The sequence below is a fragment of the Drosophila hydei genome, unplaced genomic scaffold (genome assembly GCF_003285905.1).
Source record: "Drosophila hydei strain 15085-1641.00,03,60 unplaced genomic scaffold, DhydRS2 tig00008116-arrow-pilon, whole genome shotgun sequence".
In the NCBI taxonomy this organism is placed as follows: domain Eukaryota; kingdom Metazoa; phylum Arthropoda; class Insecta; order Diptera; family Drosophilidae; genus Drosophila; species Drosophila hydei.
The window spans coordinates 578,315-595,088 of NW_022045829.1; positions in this window are offsets into that span (position 1 = coordinate 578,315).

Sequence of the window (16,774 nt, forward strand, 5' to 3'; positions counted from 1 at the left end):
TAATGGCTGCACTGACAGGCAGCGCCTCTTAAAATATGCAATTTAAAACCCATTTCAAAGACTCACTCCATGGCGATTATTGATGAGCAGAGCAAAGCAAAGCTCAAACAGCTCAACAGTGCATAATTAACTTTGAGCGCTGGTTCACATAGCTTTAAATATATAATTAACTAATTCTTTACAGTGCGCATTAATTTGAAGTACAAGCTCCAGACTTTAAATTTTTTACAAATTCCGATTCTAATCATTGTAAAAATTAAATAAATTATATAATTATGTAGATTCTTTATTTATTTTCATTATTTTATCAAAAATATATTTTAAAAACTTTAAGCATTTCTTTGAGGCTAGTTTCAAATTGATTCAATTTAATTTAGTTTCTCTTAACCTATTTACTTTTGTAAATAAATTTTAATTTCTAAAAATTCAAATGGAAGGTATACAATTTTTCTGATCCATAACAATTCTAATTCGCTTAATCAATATTTATTTGAAAATCGAAAAATATTTGATAGTCAACATTTTGGCTAAGAAATCGTAATTCTTAAACACTTAAAAAAACTACTTAAAATATATATGTATATTTTCTTATTGTTTACTAAGTAGATTTCAATTTAGACCACAGAGTATAACTTACTCTAAGCTCAAACACACTACCCATAATTGACCACTTAATTGGCCAATTGTAAATCGTCAATATTAGGCGCATAGTCAAACAGCGAAAATGTTGGTTAACCGAATCAAATATGCGCTGATTGCAATAGTCGAGCGGGCGTTAGGCACAGCTGTGTTCGGATTGTGGCTAGCCAATTATGATAGACAATCTGTGCATTCAGCTGCATTCGACTCTCTAAATTGGCCATGCTGTGCTCACTGCATTTCCTTAAGGCCCCAACCACAGGCCCCTTCGATTTGCCTTTCGATTTCGCCGCGGAAATTATTGCTCTTTGGAATAGGACAACAGTGCAGAAGACCATGTAAATACATTACGCAACCGCAGAAGACGAAATTGACTGTTGCACAATATACACACTCACACACGCACATACAAGATTTTCAATTGTAAAGACAAACCAAACTTGATTGGGATTGGTAGACCAAAATATGAATGTACTTTTCCAATCATATTAGCTTTGAGATGAGATGAGTCTAAGCCAAAAGTACCTTTGACAGTTTGTACAATTTTATTTTCTAAAAGGACTTCTTAAATTTGATTAACTATTTTTCTTTATTACTAAAACCCTTTTAAAATTATTAAAAAATATTTATTTGTCACTCAGATATAGAGACTTCCTGAAGGAGAAGGAGAGAGCAGGCATGGGGTGACTGCCCAGCAAATTCAACAGAAAATATCTTGGTGATAAGGAAATATTTGTAAAAAAATTTACAATGTTTTTTAATGATATAAATAGTGCTTTTTATATAGACTTTTTTATTTTATTATAACTTTTAAACTGTTGTGGAGATTATTTATTATATGTGATGTTCTCAAATATATCCAAAAATTAAGCAAACGAAAAATGATGATGAGATTTCACATTCATATACAGCACATGAAAAGCTTTTTCCACACTAAAATTTCATTCTTCCTTTACAAATTTAATGAAAGCTGAAAACTATTTAGCATGTCAAAATCAATCACTTGACTTTTTGTCAATCACTTAGCATTCGCTTAGCTGTAATTGTCACATGAGCCGCTCGTTATGGCTAGTCGCGCACACTTAAATTGGCTATGCATTTTTTATGAAGCTGCTTCGATTGCGGCAGTTGTGGGACAGTGAACACGCTTGAGTATCGTGACCCAGTTGTCACTTTGCATTGCTATAGGTCAAAGTTAATCGCAATTATTTATCAATTTGCATGCTCGGCATTTGAAAGCCACACAACTCCTGCTCAAGTTCAAGTTGTCTCCTTACTTAGAGTACATTACTTTTCATATTATCTAGAGGCTTACGCCATAGATGCCATCAAAATGTTAATTGATATTGCATTGCAGCTCATCGATTATTAAATATCTCTTGGGACATACAAATATCATAAATTGTATTTGAAAATAAATGGAACCACAGAGAGCAGGAAGTGAACGACTGATGAATACCTTGGATGCAACTAAGGAACTGTTTACTCAGCATTTGTTGTTTTTTATTGCAACATTCTTTGCATTCACACACACACAAAATGAAAACTAATATACCCAATAAATAGTTGGAAAGTAGTGCAGATATAGAACAAGTATAGATGGTCGTAGTAGATAGGAGGAATAATTTTTAAAATTAAATTTGTTGTTCGATAAGTAAAAAATATTTTAAAAATACCTTTAATGCATAAACACTATAAAGAAATAAAAATATATTAATTATGACTTTTAGCTAAGGACACACTGAACATAACAAATTACAAATATTGAATTTGATCTGTTGCTGAGTTTTAAATGACAACCGAAACCTACCTCCAGTCATTGAAAGTTACCCAGGTAAACAGATAATTAACACCAGCTCATTGTTTCATTCACTGTATATACATACATTAACGAAGCCACTCCCTTTAAAAAAAAAACCAATCAACCTCAATTTATTAACAATTTTCACACCAAAAAATTTCATATTGCATATTCCGTCGTATTTTCAGCGAGGCATTTGACAATTTTAGGATTTTGTCCATTTCGCGTTGTAATAATAAATAAATTGCAGCTTAAATAACATAAATTCCAAATGACAGTTAATACGTGGTAAATGCAAAATAAATATGTTTTCGCAGCACCCACACGCGCCGGGTGTACATAAAATTGCGCATACGCCACGCTGCACACGCGCTGCAGTTCTCTGTGCGTGTGAATGTAATAGCTTAAAATGCACAAAATATGTTTGGTTCGACATTATTTTAATAGCACTTAGCTCATGTTGTACACCCACAGGAGAGTTTGTTTTTTCCTCCACTTCGTGGTTTATGTTCTGTCAATTTTTTGATGGCCACTTTGCGACACTTTATACGCCGTTATTTTCGTTTTCAATACTCCATTGGCTTGTTTATGGTAAAACGATTCGACTCCGGAAAGTGGTTTGCCAGCAATAAATATTTGTGTTTCTCCTATATTTTGGGCAGTTGTATGAAACGGATGAGTGTGGAGTGAGCTCAGTGCCTAGCGGCAGTTGTGTTAAATGTGGGTGGTTGCCCTGGGCCTGGACTTTAATTTGATGCAATCTAGCAATGAAGAAGTAGACTATACTTTGAAGCGGAGCTTTGATGAACAAAATTGGCATTTGCAGGCACTGGAGTCTGGTTATGTCAGGGTTTTGAGTTAAGCTAAGATCAGTTTAATTTCTAGGAATGCTCTTACTTAAATATATTCTAAAATATTTATACTTTTTGCCATTATTATATAGCCCAAACTATTGTTAAGTAACCAGTTTATCTGCATATATATTATTACATCACTGTTATGTAGTCGCTTGGCCACTTCTTTCCAGCTTAAGCCGTTTGCTCATTGTACAGCAAAGCAAACCAAAATCCAACTTTTGCAAGCCCTAAACTTTGAGGCCTACAGCTGCATAAGCTTAAAGCATTGACATTTATCAACTAAGCACAAGGTAAGCAGACCAAATGACGCACAGCTGAGCTGACCCTCCTCTGGTTCTTAAGCCAGTAAACAGACGTCAATTGGTACGAGGTATACAAAATATAGCCGCCGTAGCAACCACTGAAGAAGACCCTGAAATTTTGGTATTTGAAAGTCGAATTCGATGGCCATGAATGACATGTTATATCATGTATAAAGGTATGAATCTAGTTGAAACCTTGAACTATTTTCGCTTGACTATATTTTACTTTTTGTATTTCACTTAGAAGTTCAGCTTATATGTATATATATATATTTTTTACTATTTTTCTATATAAATATTATAATATATTTCAATATTCAATATGCATCTTTACATATTTGCTTTAAATACATTTACTTTTAGTAAATTGCCCGGGCAATCAAATACTCATCAGTCCGGTAATTTCTTCAACTTTGACATTCCAGGCAATGGCCGCAGTCCAGGCAAACTGGCTAATTAACTGAATTCATATGCAAATTATAGTTTAGCCTGCGGTTAAACCTTATGTTACCTTGGCATTGATTGCTGAAAGACAAGCTGTCATAAGCCAGCCGCTGCGACTGTCAGCAAACTCAACAAGTGCGCATTAAAAGGATCTGGAATATACATATATATACAGATACGTATACACATATTATTGCTTACATTCAATCAGTGTAGATATTCGAAAAATTCTTGCCTCTTGCTTGCTTGTTGCTTTGCAGAAGATTGCGCATACGCCGCGTGGTGCTCATAATTAGAATGGCTATTGAAATGAATGCAATTTCGTTGGCAGCACAATTAATATGCCCAGCCCCAAATAATAATAATGATATTAATGTGAAACTGAGTGTGGGCGTGGCGTGGCGTAGCGTTAAATCCTCGTTAAGTGCTCAACAAATGCGGCATGAATTCCTTGCCAAGCGTCTCTCACTTTCACTTTGATTTATGTTGCGTTTCGTGAGACGCGTCTGTCCAAATAAAGCTATATGCGCGCGCCATCTGAATGTGAGAGATGTGGAGCAGGCAGTCCAGCCACGCTTGATTTATGTTTGGTTTTACTCGCTGTCTGGCTGCGCCCCAACAACAACAAAAAGCAAAATGTATTCAAATAAAAACTGTGCCGAGAGCAAGAACAAAAAACCGAATCTGTAGCATGTTTTTAGGGGCGAAACTGGAGCGGGACGACTGCCTGGGAATTACGTGTAATTAAATGGCTTAAAATCGTTGAGCACATTTACACGATGTAATTGAATTAGAATATTGAAAAAATTCCATAAGCAAATAAATTGGGATTTCTTTATAAAAGTAAAATAAAAGCACAAAGTGAAATAAAATGGAATAAAATTAAAGTAAAGTTTTTATATTTCATAGAAATTATGAATATTAGATTGAATAATTTATTCAATTTATAATTTATAATTTTTAATGAAAAACTGTTTTATATGTCTAGAAAATCATATTAAAAATTTATAAAAAAATTAAAGTTATATTATATAGTTAATGAAAAAAAAACAAACAACATTGTATAGATGTTAAATATTTAATATTATATTTTATACATTAAATATTTTCAATATCAATCTACAAGCGATCTAAAACATGTAAAAGTAGGCGCTTTTATGAAAATGTTTTACATAAACTAAAGTAAGACTTTCGGATTAAACTCTTAAAAATCTTGAAACCAGGTAAGAAACTTTTTTGTAGCCTCATTTATACAATAAAACAGTCTTTTGTTATAATTACAAAAACAGTAAGCATTCGTTAATGAGTACAAGCTGAGTTGCAAAATGTAGCAGCACAAAATATAATTAATATTTGTATTGTTTTGCTTATATCAGCCTTAACATTTTAATGTGTCTGTTAACAGAACGTTAACAGACTAAGCTGTTAAATAGCAGAATTATTAAAAGAGTGCGCTTGGGCAATAAGGAAGCCGTCGAAGAGCGTCATCTTTTCTCTTTTTCAGCCCAGCTCATTGCTCATTTAACTTCTTATAGCACATTCAGCGCACACGAGTCTTCACTGTATTCGCATTTGTTATGAAAATTAAATTTTTAAGTGATTTTCATACGAAACAAATGAGGCACAATTTTGTTGCATGAATTGCGCACCCTAAACAGACTTTTGAAATGCCTTGACTTGGCCAAATCCTTTAACTTTTTTAATTGCAAAGAAAAAGGTTTTTCTTCCTTTCCAATTTAAGCGCTTCATTGAATCGCTGGCGGGCAAAACCGAAACCCCTAATGAGAGCAGGGCAAATATTTGTTTTGTCTTAAAAGCAAAACGCCTTGAAAGACGTTGTACAGCAAATTAGTTATACGCAAATATGGATACCGTTTAGAAATAATGGAATGCTTTAAGTGAAATGTAATTAGAGTCGAGTTAAGCCGGAGGAAGAGGAAGAGGCGTGCCTAAGCAGGCCCAGAGGCATACTTAAACGAATGTACTAAAATAAAATAAAATGAAATCTTTTTTGTCTATTGAGCACTAATTAAGTTTAAGTTTACACCCGCAGACACTTACACACATGAACAGCTTGCAAAGTTGGCTAATTAAGTTCGTCGCTTAGCTCGCAGCTGTTTTGACTGTGTTTAGAAATAATTAAACCAAAATTAACGTCATTGTTGTGATAAGAAGTACTCTGATAGCAGCGCATACAAGCTGATTATTAATGCGATACACATATATATACTATATCCAAAAACATACATACATATGCGCTTGTAATAAGCAGCAGCTGCTTGTGCCGTAGCGGGCTGGGGCGAGGAACTTAATGAGTCGCATTTTGAGTGGATCTCGCATAAAACACGTAATAAACGAAGCGACTTCATCAACCTATTTGCAGTCATTGCACTTGTGGATTAGATAAAAATAGATAGATATCTATCTATATATATATTTATGTGTGTTATATTTATATGTTACATTATAGCTTAATCTCTTCGCTTATCTGCGCACGCAGCTTATCTATTAATTGACTTGTTTTGTGACCCGGTCGTGATTCACAATTTGGTTCATGTTCCATGTACTTGCAGCACGTGATAAACATTTAATGTTTGTCATGATATAGAAATGAAATATTTAACAAAATATGTGTATTTATTGAATTTGGTTTAATCTGAGTAAATCTCAAATAATTGGTTTCATTTGCCTGAAATTTTGCTGCAAAAAGCTATTGATTTTCGTATTTAAAGGAAAAATAATTATATAATATTAATGCTTAAAACATACAAAAAATATATAAAAAAATTATGTAAATAAATAAAAATTTATTGAAAATACTTGTCATGATAAATTAAATTAAATAAGAATATTTTCAATTTAAATTGTATTTCTTTTTGGTTTCTAGCGAATGAAAACATCTGCGCTTTTCCATTAAATTATAGAAATGGCATTATTTCAATTATTTACGATGAATTCAACAAGTGGCGCTCAATAGAAATCCTTGAATTATGCTTAGGTACATACAGCTGTCCGTTACACAAGGTCCTTTGGCATTGCGCACTTTGCTAACAACTACATAAACACACAACACACACACAGATATGTATAAGAGTCTGTTTTTCCTGCTATTTGCTTTCCATATTGACAGACAATAAAATTTAATAATGGATTTTACACGATTTTCATTTCAATCCAACTTTATAAATAGGACTTGAATATGTTTCAAAAAGATATAAAACAAAAATGATATGAAACGGATATTGAATTTGACACGCGCTTGACGGATTGCAGTAACAATGCTGTGCGAATGCCGATGACTTGATTGATATTTATTTTTATTTACTTTCCATATGGGCCGCGAGCAACAAAATATTTTTTATAATCGCATTGTTATTATGCTCTCAACTTTTGTATTTATTTTTTATTCCTTTTGCTGTTTGTTTTCAAAAGTAAACGCGATATTTATGCCAGCTTTTCCAACCCTTTGCGTTGGCGGCGGACTTTGCCTGTGATGAATGATGCGGCTGCTTGGATAGAGCTGACCCAAGCCATGCATTCCATCAATTTTATTCAAGCTGTGACGAGCAGCGAGTGGATGCACTTAGAGAAATATACAGTGATTATCAAGATCATCGGCTGTACTTGAAATATTTCTTTTCAAAGTTGCATTCACTAAAAGTTTATGTTCAAAGTAGAACTGACTGCACTGATGCTGATAATATTTAGCTTATAAAAAAGAGAAGCAAGGGAAAAATATATTTTAAGTTAAATACATAAATTAATATATAAATTATAATAAATGATTATAATTAAAAACAAATTTATACAAATTTTTAAGCGTAGTTTAAATTGAACTAAAAGTCTGAGTGGCAATTTTTTATTACATTATTAAAATTAAAAAGAAACAAAAAATTAATAAAATATAAATTAAATATAAAATACACAAAAAAGTTAATCAATAACTTTTTATTAAAATTTCATAATTATTTTTAATTAAAGTGATTCTATATTTAATCGAGAAATAACCTACTTAAAATATTTAATTTATTTTAATTTGAGAAGATGCTAAAGTGATTTGAACTATTCTAATTATTATATTTTTTCTCTAAGTGCACGACCAATTTTTGCTGCCAACACTAACTGCATAAAAGTGTTGCATATGGATAACGTGACCCCAAAAAAGAAAGGCACAGCAGCTTGATTGCAGAACTGTTGGCATAGCACGAACTCTTGGCTTTGCTGGAAAACTGAGCTGAGCTTGCTGCTGCTGTTGCTCCTGTTGCTGCTGTGTTATATTAAAAATATACGAATGCACCTGATTGATTTATGAGTGAGTTTGGCAGTACCAACTGCCCACTGCCCACTGCCCACTGTCCACTGTCCACTGCCCACTGGCCAACTGCAACTCAAACCAGGTTAAGCCCAGTGAACCGCGCTTCTCAATTGGTCGGGTGTGCGTACAGGCAGAAGAGTGAGAAAGCCACTTGAGTGCTGAGCTGTACCGTATTGAGGTCAGTCTGCGTGGGTTATTGTGGCTTTTCCTGTTGCAACTGCAGTTACATAATTAAGTTACACCCGGCGTATGTGTGATAAATTGCTTTCGCTCCCCTGTTAAAATCACATTTGTGTGCGCACCAGCACTCATGCTTAAGCACCTAGCCTGCGAGCTATTAACTAGTTTTTGCTAAATGCATTGCAATTGAGATTTGTACGATTACGAGATGATAAACTAGCAAGCTCAAGCGACGTTTTTTTAAAGAGCTTAAATATTTTCTAAATGAAAAGAAGTAAGCGAAGAAGTAAGATAATTTTAAAAAAGTATCCTTATCTAATAAATTTTTAAAAAATATTAATAATGTAAAAATAAATTAAATTAAATACTACATATAAAAATAATAACAATAATACATAAGATCTGATAACTGCAATTCTCTAAGTAATAAAAATGTCTGTTAATAAAACTCTGCACTCAACAACAATCTAAAACAAGCCAAGAAAACCAAAAATATAAAATTTATATAAATTGTTCTACTTAGATATATTTACTAAGCATAAAATTATTTTCTATCATTTTTATTTATATTCAATTAATTTTCTATTTTAATGAGCTTCAGATTAAAATTAATATAAGAAAAGAAAGAAAATTGTAATCAAATTCTTCACGGAAAAGAAAATGTTTATGCTGCTCCTGATTAATTTAAATTTGATTTTTTTGCTAATGATAAAATAATATGAAAGGAGTGAAAAATATAATTAAAGTTTTATATTTTGATTGGACGATATAGAAAAATAAGAAAGGAATTGCCGCAGAAGTAAAGTGAGAGCTGTTAGCTCTGCCATGGGCTTCCGGCAATTTCATCAGTGGCTGCTGCATTGTTTCGCCTGCCAATTTGCGTGCTCTTTTCTCGCTGTTGAGTTCTGGCTAATGAGCCGGCTAAGTACATAATTATTTAATGCCCGGACAACTATGCTGCTAGGCTGGCGTCTTTAATATTGGCCAAAACAGCTGCGGAATTTATGAGCCCTGCACAACATTTGAATTTTTTAAGCGTTCTTGACTTAATTACTTTAGCGCAAAAATGTGAGCAAATGAAATGGCGTGAAAGGGTCCTAGCTGGAGGGAAGACAAGGCAGCCAGGGCAGCTGTTAATAGGCTGGTGTTTGTCCTAGCAGACAGGACAAGCTGCCAGCAGGTAACTGCCTGCCAGAAGCAGTCCAAATTGGCTGGGTAAAGTTTTTTATTTTTTGTTTTCTGCTTTTTGTTTTTTGACCGCGCAAAATGAAAATTCATTAGCTAATTAATTGGCCGTCCCATCAACACTCGTTGTCAGCTCGAAATTATGAGCTATAGGAGCGAGTACATGTATAAATAAATCGTAAACTAAAATTAGCTTGGCTGGCCATAAATCGTGTGCCTTCGCCCATTGTAGGAATAGGCATTGAGGCATTCATCTGCCAGCCTTTTCATTCCAGTATTTTCATTCATTCGATTTAATTATTCAAATTGCAGATTTTCTTTATAGCGATTTGACATTTCGACTTTGGCAGCAAAATAAAAGTAATTAAATCTCAGCAGCTTGCTCTTAGCCAATAAGATGAAAATCTGATGAAGCTGCTTGCTGGCAAAGATTTCAATACTCTTGCGGGCATATTGAAAACGATATAAAAATAATAAGAAAGCAATCTTATAATAAGAAAACTCTCATAAACGAAAAAAACCAATTGAAGTTAAATTAATATATTATTTAGCAAAGCTTTAAACTTGACGAATTTGCCAAAGATTTGTTTAAATTATTTAAATAAAATTAAAATTAACAAAACTAAGTATTATGTTTAAATATATTGAATATCATATTAAATATTTGAGGAGCTAGATGTTATTGATCGATAATAGTACTCTTGCTTGGTCATCTCATATGATTCTATTTATTTCAAATAAAAATTCAACTTAAAAATTCAGTTTCTGTTGAGCAAAAATAAATATTTTTTATAAGCTAACAGACGAATATGCTTTTATGATTTACCTTTTAGCTCACAAAGTAGTGATGCCCTGCTCAAGAGTATGCATAAATTAGCAGCGATTGGTGTGAAAAACAACTTTGATTACTTTGAAAAGTTTTGCTTTTGCTGTGAAACAAATCACAGAAACAAATCATTTCCATACAAATATGAAACTTTTGCAGACAAATCTTGTTGAGGCTTTGTTATCTATTAGCAAGCTAAATAGCTAAAGTGATTAAGGCAGATAAAAGTTATGATTTTCATTAATCCATAATTTTCATAGAAAGAAGTTGCGCAGGGCGAATAAGCAGCTTACAGGCAGCTTATCAGATGTATAATTTGAGCTGCTTAAATCGATGATAACAATTTTTTAACAGCCTCGACGAAATGCTTAAAGTAAATCCCGTTGCTAAAAATAACAAACGAATTAGGAGGACCCAAAGAGAGCGCAGCTCAACTACAAAACGACTTTGTAAATGGGCTAATAAATCTGCATTAGTTGAGCACATAAACAGGGCCAAAGCAGTGGAGAGTGCAACACGTTGCGTATACGCAATATGCAGTTGCCGACTACGCATACGCCACGGTGGACAGGGAACTATTTGGGTGAGTGGCGTTGTTTTTAATGTGCTCGATAAAAGCCAAATTGTCACGCGTGATGCGCAACAACTCATCAGGCAGACAGTCGGACAGACAGTTGAACGTGGTTGACTTGTTGTCAGCTCGTCAAGCTGATTTAATGCGCCCAGCTGGACACGAGCCAAGTTCAATTGGCCAGCTGGTGTCAGCAAGTGTCGGAGAAAGTCACGTAGCAGTAATTAAATGGTTAAGCAATTAGCAGAAGATTATAATCTAGCAATGCGTGCTATCAGACACGGCCAAGGTCCAATCACAAACTCAAATCCACTTGATGTCCACTTATCAGGCTAACTTTTCGACTCTGGCCAGAGAGAAATCCGAGCAGCAGACAAAAAGGAAAATAAGAAAATTATATAGCTTTGCGGTTAATTTCGAGTGTTTGTTTGGCCAACCAACGCCAGCGCCAGCGCCAGCTGCAGGGCGTTCTTAGCCAATTTGCACTGTATTGTACAGTTAATAAATAGTTAAGCTGCTGAGCTGTTGAACTGCTCTTGTTGTTGTCGTTGTCATTGCTGTTGTTGTTCTCTTTGGCAACACTCGACGCTGATGAAGTGCATTAGGGCGCGTCTGAGCTGTGATATTTGAGCCATGTCTGCATGCGACTGACTCTTAACGGGAACAAAGCATTTTTTATTCCCCTGATTTATGTGAAGCATTCAGTTTTTGCATATATATTTTATGAAAACTTTTTAATTTATTAATTTATGCGAAGAGTGTTGAAATTTGTGAGTGCTTAAGGCTAGCTTTAAATCGTTATTTTTCCACATTATTTGAATACAAAATTTAGGTATATTTGGCAGCAGACATTGCCTTAATCGAGTTTATGATTGCCACGTTGAAGGTCAGTAAGCAGTGCGTGTTGTTGGATGAGGATTAGGGAACTTAGATTTTCGTGTTTATTATTACTACTATTATTTACTGATAGGCAAAGAGCAATATCAAATCCGCAGCTTAGAGAGCAAAACTAATTGATTAAATAGCAAATAGTAAGATCAAGCCACTCTCTGTGCATAAGTAGGTAATCAAGCAAATCTGGAGTTTTGATTCCATTGACTTCATCTACTTCCTTTTGAGTTATCTGCGATTCTCAAGACTCGTCTTAAGTTTGAAACGAATAAATGCAGAGGAAAGAGTTGGTTAACATGTGAAACTGTAGCTAAACTCTTTGTTAACGTATGAAAATTAAAATTTCATGCTCATTCGCTTAGCGCACTTATAGCTCTGCTATGTCATACTCGTTGTACTAACATGCGATCCATGTGGAATTCTGTTATGTTAACTGCATTCTTCTGCTGTTAGTTAAGGCGCTTGCTAACATTGCTTCTCGCTGTTAGGTAAGTCATGCTGCTATGTAATGTTAACAGCGATTGACTTTAACAGTGTGTGTTAAGTCAAGCCAGGAAACAGTTGCTGTTATATGTTTTATTTTAATACTAAATTATAATTTCTTATTATTTTTTATTAAATTTACTCTGTTTTCTTATAAATATCTATGCATTTAATTATCACTATTTGCGGCAACTCATTCATTTAGTTATCTATTATATTCCAACTATTATGTGTTGATGATGGGTTTTCATGCCTAACAAATACTTTTTGGCCTGTCACTTAAGTCCTTTACCTGGATTAGCTGACAAAACAAAGACACTGCGCTATGGTCATTTATCAGGCGTCATCAACGTTTGATACAATTTAATTCCCTTAATTAAATTTTGTTACGAAATGCACTAAGCTGTCCATAACACACACATGCACACCTGCACACACCTGTGCATGCCATCAATTTTAATAATACAGTTTAATTAATGGAGCAACAACTCAGATGTCCTCGACGAATCAACACGTGCTCCTTTGGCCCATCACTAAAAATTTATGATGCGTCAGACGTCAGACAGCTTCAGCAACTCCTTTTGGCTACTCACAGTCTCTGTATCACCTGTTCAGGCACACACAACAGCAGAGCAGCTCAGCACACATTTGTTCAGCTACTTATGTAATCAGAAATATATATAGAAGAGAGAGAGAGAGGAAAGGGATGTGTGTATATTATATCATATTGCCAAGGAGCCACGGCAAACTGTCACCTGTTGATTGTTTGCTTTACCTGTCTGTCTTTGCCTCTGCATATTTTAAGGCTTCGACTTTATCTCAAAAAGATGATACAATATTGTTGCTGTCAACGGGTTTAAGCACTGAGTTGGGTGCCAAACTGAATACTTTATGACCAAATCTTGTCCAACTCTACATGTATGTGAGTGTAAGTTTGTGTGTATGTGTGTGTATGCGTATGTGTATGTTTATGTATAACTCGTATTCCCAATTAGTGCTGTCTGCAAGTTCATTTGTTGTTTCTAATTAAAGCTATGCAGCTACAAGTAGAACGTATCCTTATGCTAGTTTAGTTTTTATCTAGTTTTACCCTGTGCATATAGAAGAGAGGTATATTAGTTTCGTGAAAGTGCATATAGTTGACAATTTCTATGTATAGCTATATCTTCTTAAAGAAAACTTTAACTTGAGAATTTCGCCTTTGTTTATCTGGCTTTGAGGGACTAGAGTTTCTAGATAGAGACTAGTTTCTAGATAGAGACTAGAGAGTTGAAACTTGATCATCTTATATTAAGTATAAAAAAAATTACTCTGTTACTTGTGCATTACTTCATTTCATAGTCTTATTTCTTTTCAGGCTTAACAAAACTTGATGGTTATAAAAATACCTTCAAATCTAATTAGCTTTGCTTTCAGTTTACTTACAGGGTAACTGGCAGTCCATCACTTGCCATGCACACTCGACAATCTGTTTTTCTTTTATAACCTCTTGTTTGTCCTTTTGTTGTACTCGTTTTGCGCTCCGTTTAATTTGGTGGAAAATTGCAACAAGCAGGCTAATTAGGCTTTAGGCAAAGATAAATTATTTGACCGCCAGGTGGCGCTGCCAATTGCCCAGCATTCGCGGAGTTCAAATGTCACCAGTGGGCGTCGATTGGACTGCCCCAAAAACTGTGTCTGCGTGCTCTTTCCCAACCCCCCTCTTTCTATGTGTGACTCGTGTGCCTGTGCCCCAAATTTGTGGCATTGACATTCACCGGAAGCCAAGGAAAAGCATTTGCCGTCGGCTTCTTGTCGCCTCCTCGATTTGCTTATATATAAACATATATATATATATCGTCTGGCATTTAGTGAATCGCACTTCATATTGATTGTGCTTAGCTTTATTTTCTTCTTCTTTTTCGACCAATCCAGTTCAATAAAGCGCGCATTACGCATACGCAGCGTTTGCCGCAGGCGATTCAATTGAAACTTTCTGACATCAGCCTTAACAAATAAATAAATTTCAAAATAATTGCAGGCAAGTGAGCAAAAGATAAAACCCCTGGGCTATTGGTTCCACAAATTCAGGTAACAAAAGCTAAAACTGCTCTCGAATTTTATTGCTGAAATTGTGAAATTACGAAAGGCAAATATCGGCCTTATTGAACTGAATATTTGATTTTATTCAATTAAATTATGTTTAATTTGAATTGTAATTTAACATGTAACCAATAATAAACGATGATCTATGAAGCTTTAAAGTTTTGGATTCAAAGCTGCGAATGCTGTGAAAGTTTTTTCATATACATCGATATATTTCAAGACATATATATCGAACAGATGAGCTTATATTATATTCATTCCAAATAGTTTTTTTGACTAGAATTTAAGGCATATTATATAATAATAATAAGAATTGATAATGCAATTATTTTCGTATTTTCAAGAAATATTTTGGAAATAAAATATAATTATATAAAATATTTTAATAAATTTCATATCTAAATCTCTACGATTTTCTTCCTACCTGTTGCACATGATAATGCGTTTATTTATTTAACACTTTACCCAGTTGGCTTTTATCGACTTGCGGCAAATGTCAATTTGGCAGGCCAAACATTTCGGTTAGTTTGTGTCAAATGAAATTTAATTGCAAATTTATGCGCATTATAATTAATGCAATTTATGCTGCTTTATTGTTTCAATGGTTTTAGATGCTCGTAAATTATTTACGGCAAGTTTTAGGCACGGAAATGCGTGCGGCCGGATGCGTGAGCGGGACACAACGTTTAGCGTGTGACAAATGACAGGATATTCGCACAATAAACATTCTGCTAGAGTCAAAATGAATATCTTAAAGCTTATGCTGCATACACGTACTGACGTCAACTGCATTTGCAGCTCGGCTAAAAATAGTTGGCTATTTTAAGGCCAGTCCACGCCCCGTACTGCACCATATTAATTATTCAGCAACTGCCAACAGCTGAACAGTAGAAATAAACAACAAAAAATACACTAACAATTCATTTTGCATACGAAATGATGAATGTCCTTTAACAAGAACTGGCAAATGCACTCAAATTCCAAGTCAAACTCAAACTCGAACTCAAATTCACATTCACATTCGGTTATCCGTAGGACACTCGACTGTAAAATGTCCTGCGGTTCCCTAATGCAATGTGTGGAAATTCCCTGGGGATGGCAAAAAAAAAAAACAAAAAAAATTCCTTTGTGAAAAAAACATTTTAGAAATTGCACCTTGGAAAAGAAGTTAGGGCTAAATGCTAAAGGCTAAAGCTTAAGCTTAAGCAGCTGAGAAAAATTGCTTAATTTTTTATAACAATTTTACTCTTGATATAAAATATTTTGTATTTTATATAGGCCACAACTGGGCTTTAGACTAAATGTATATTTTAAGAAAATATAATAATATAATAATAATAATTATTTTCTCAAGAGAAAATAACTAACCATTTTTCTTCATTAAAAATATATTAAATAAATATTTACTGGCAGCTATAGATAAAAAAAATAAGATAATTAAAAGAATAAACATTTTTTATTTGTTTTTTATATTTTAATTTTCATTCTTACATTTTGATAGTTGATCAATAATATCACTAAATATATATTTGATTTAAATTAGTTTTTTAACTTCAACTTTCTTTATTTAAATAAAATTTTAAATTTAAAAAAAAAACAGAATATTATATATTTTTAAAATTAAAAATCCTTTTATATTTTATTTATATAAATGAATGTTTAATAGTTGTCCTCCCTTTATCCATCTGTCTGGCTTCCTCTTAGTCCCCCGCTCGTTTTTTCTACCTACCGAATTGTAAATCTTCTTAACTGCATTTATTTATTTGATTAACAATTACAACGCCTGACATGCGCTTTGAATGTGGATTTAATTAAACTGTTTACAGCTTGGACTCACATGCTGTCCACATATTTACATATTGTCCAATCTATTTGCCAAGCTGGCAGCTTTATTTGTTAACCTGGTTAAGTGCAGCCAATTAAAAATAATTAAATGAAAATCTTTTCACAATTGTTGGGCTTAATACTTAATGCAATTAATAGTTAGCAATATGCACATAAGCACATTCCATTTTTACATTTAATGCGAAAACTAAAGAAGTTTGAGTTGCGCTTAAAAGTAGGCAACAAATTTGTAAATAGACATCCAGTCGAAAGTGTCACCAAACTCTATGAAAACTAAAGCCCAAAGGGAATCTTTTGCAATCTTTTCAGAGAAGAAAACTGTAGTAATAAAAATATTTAAATATATAAAA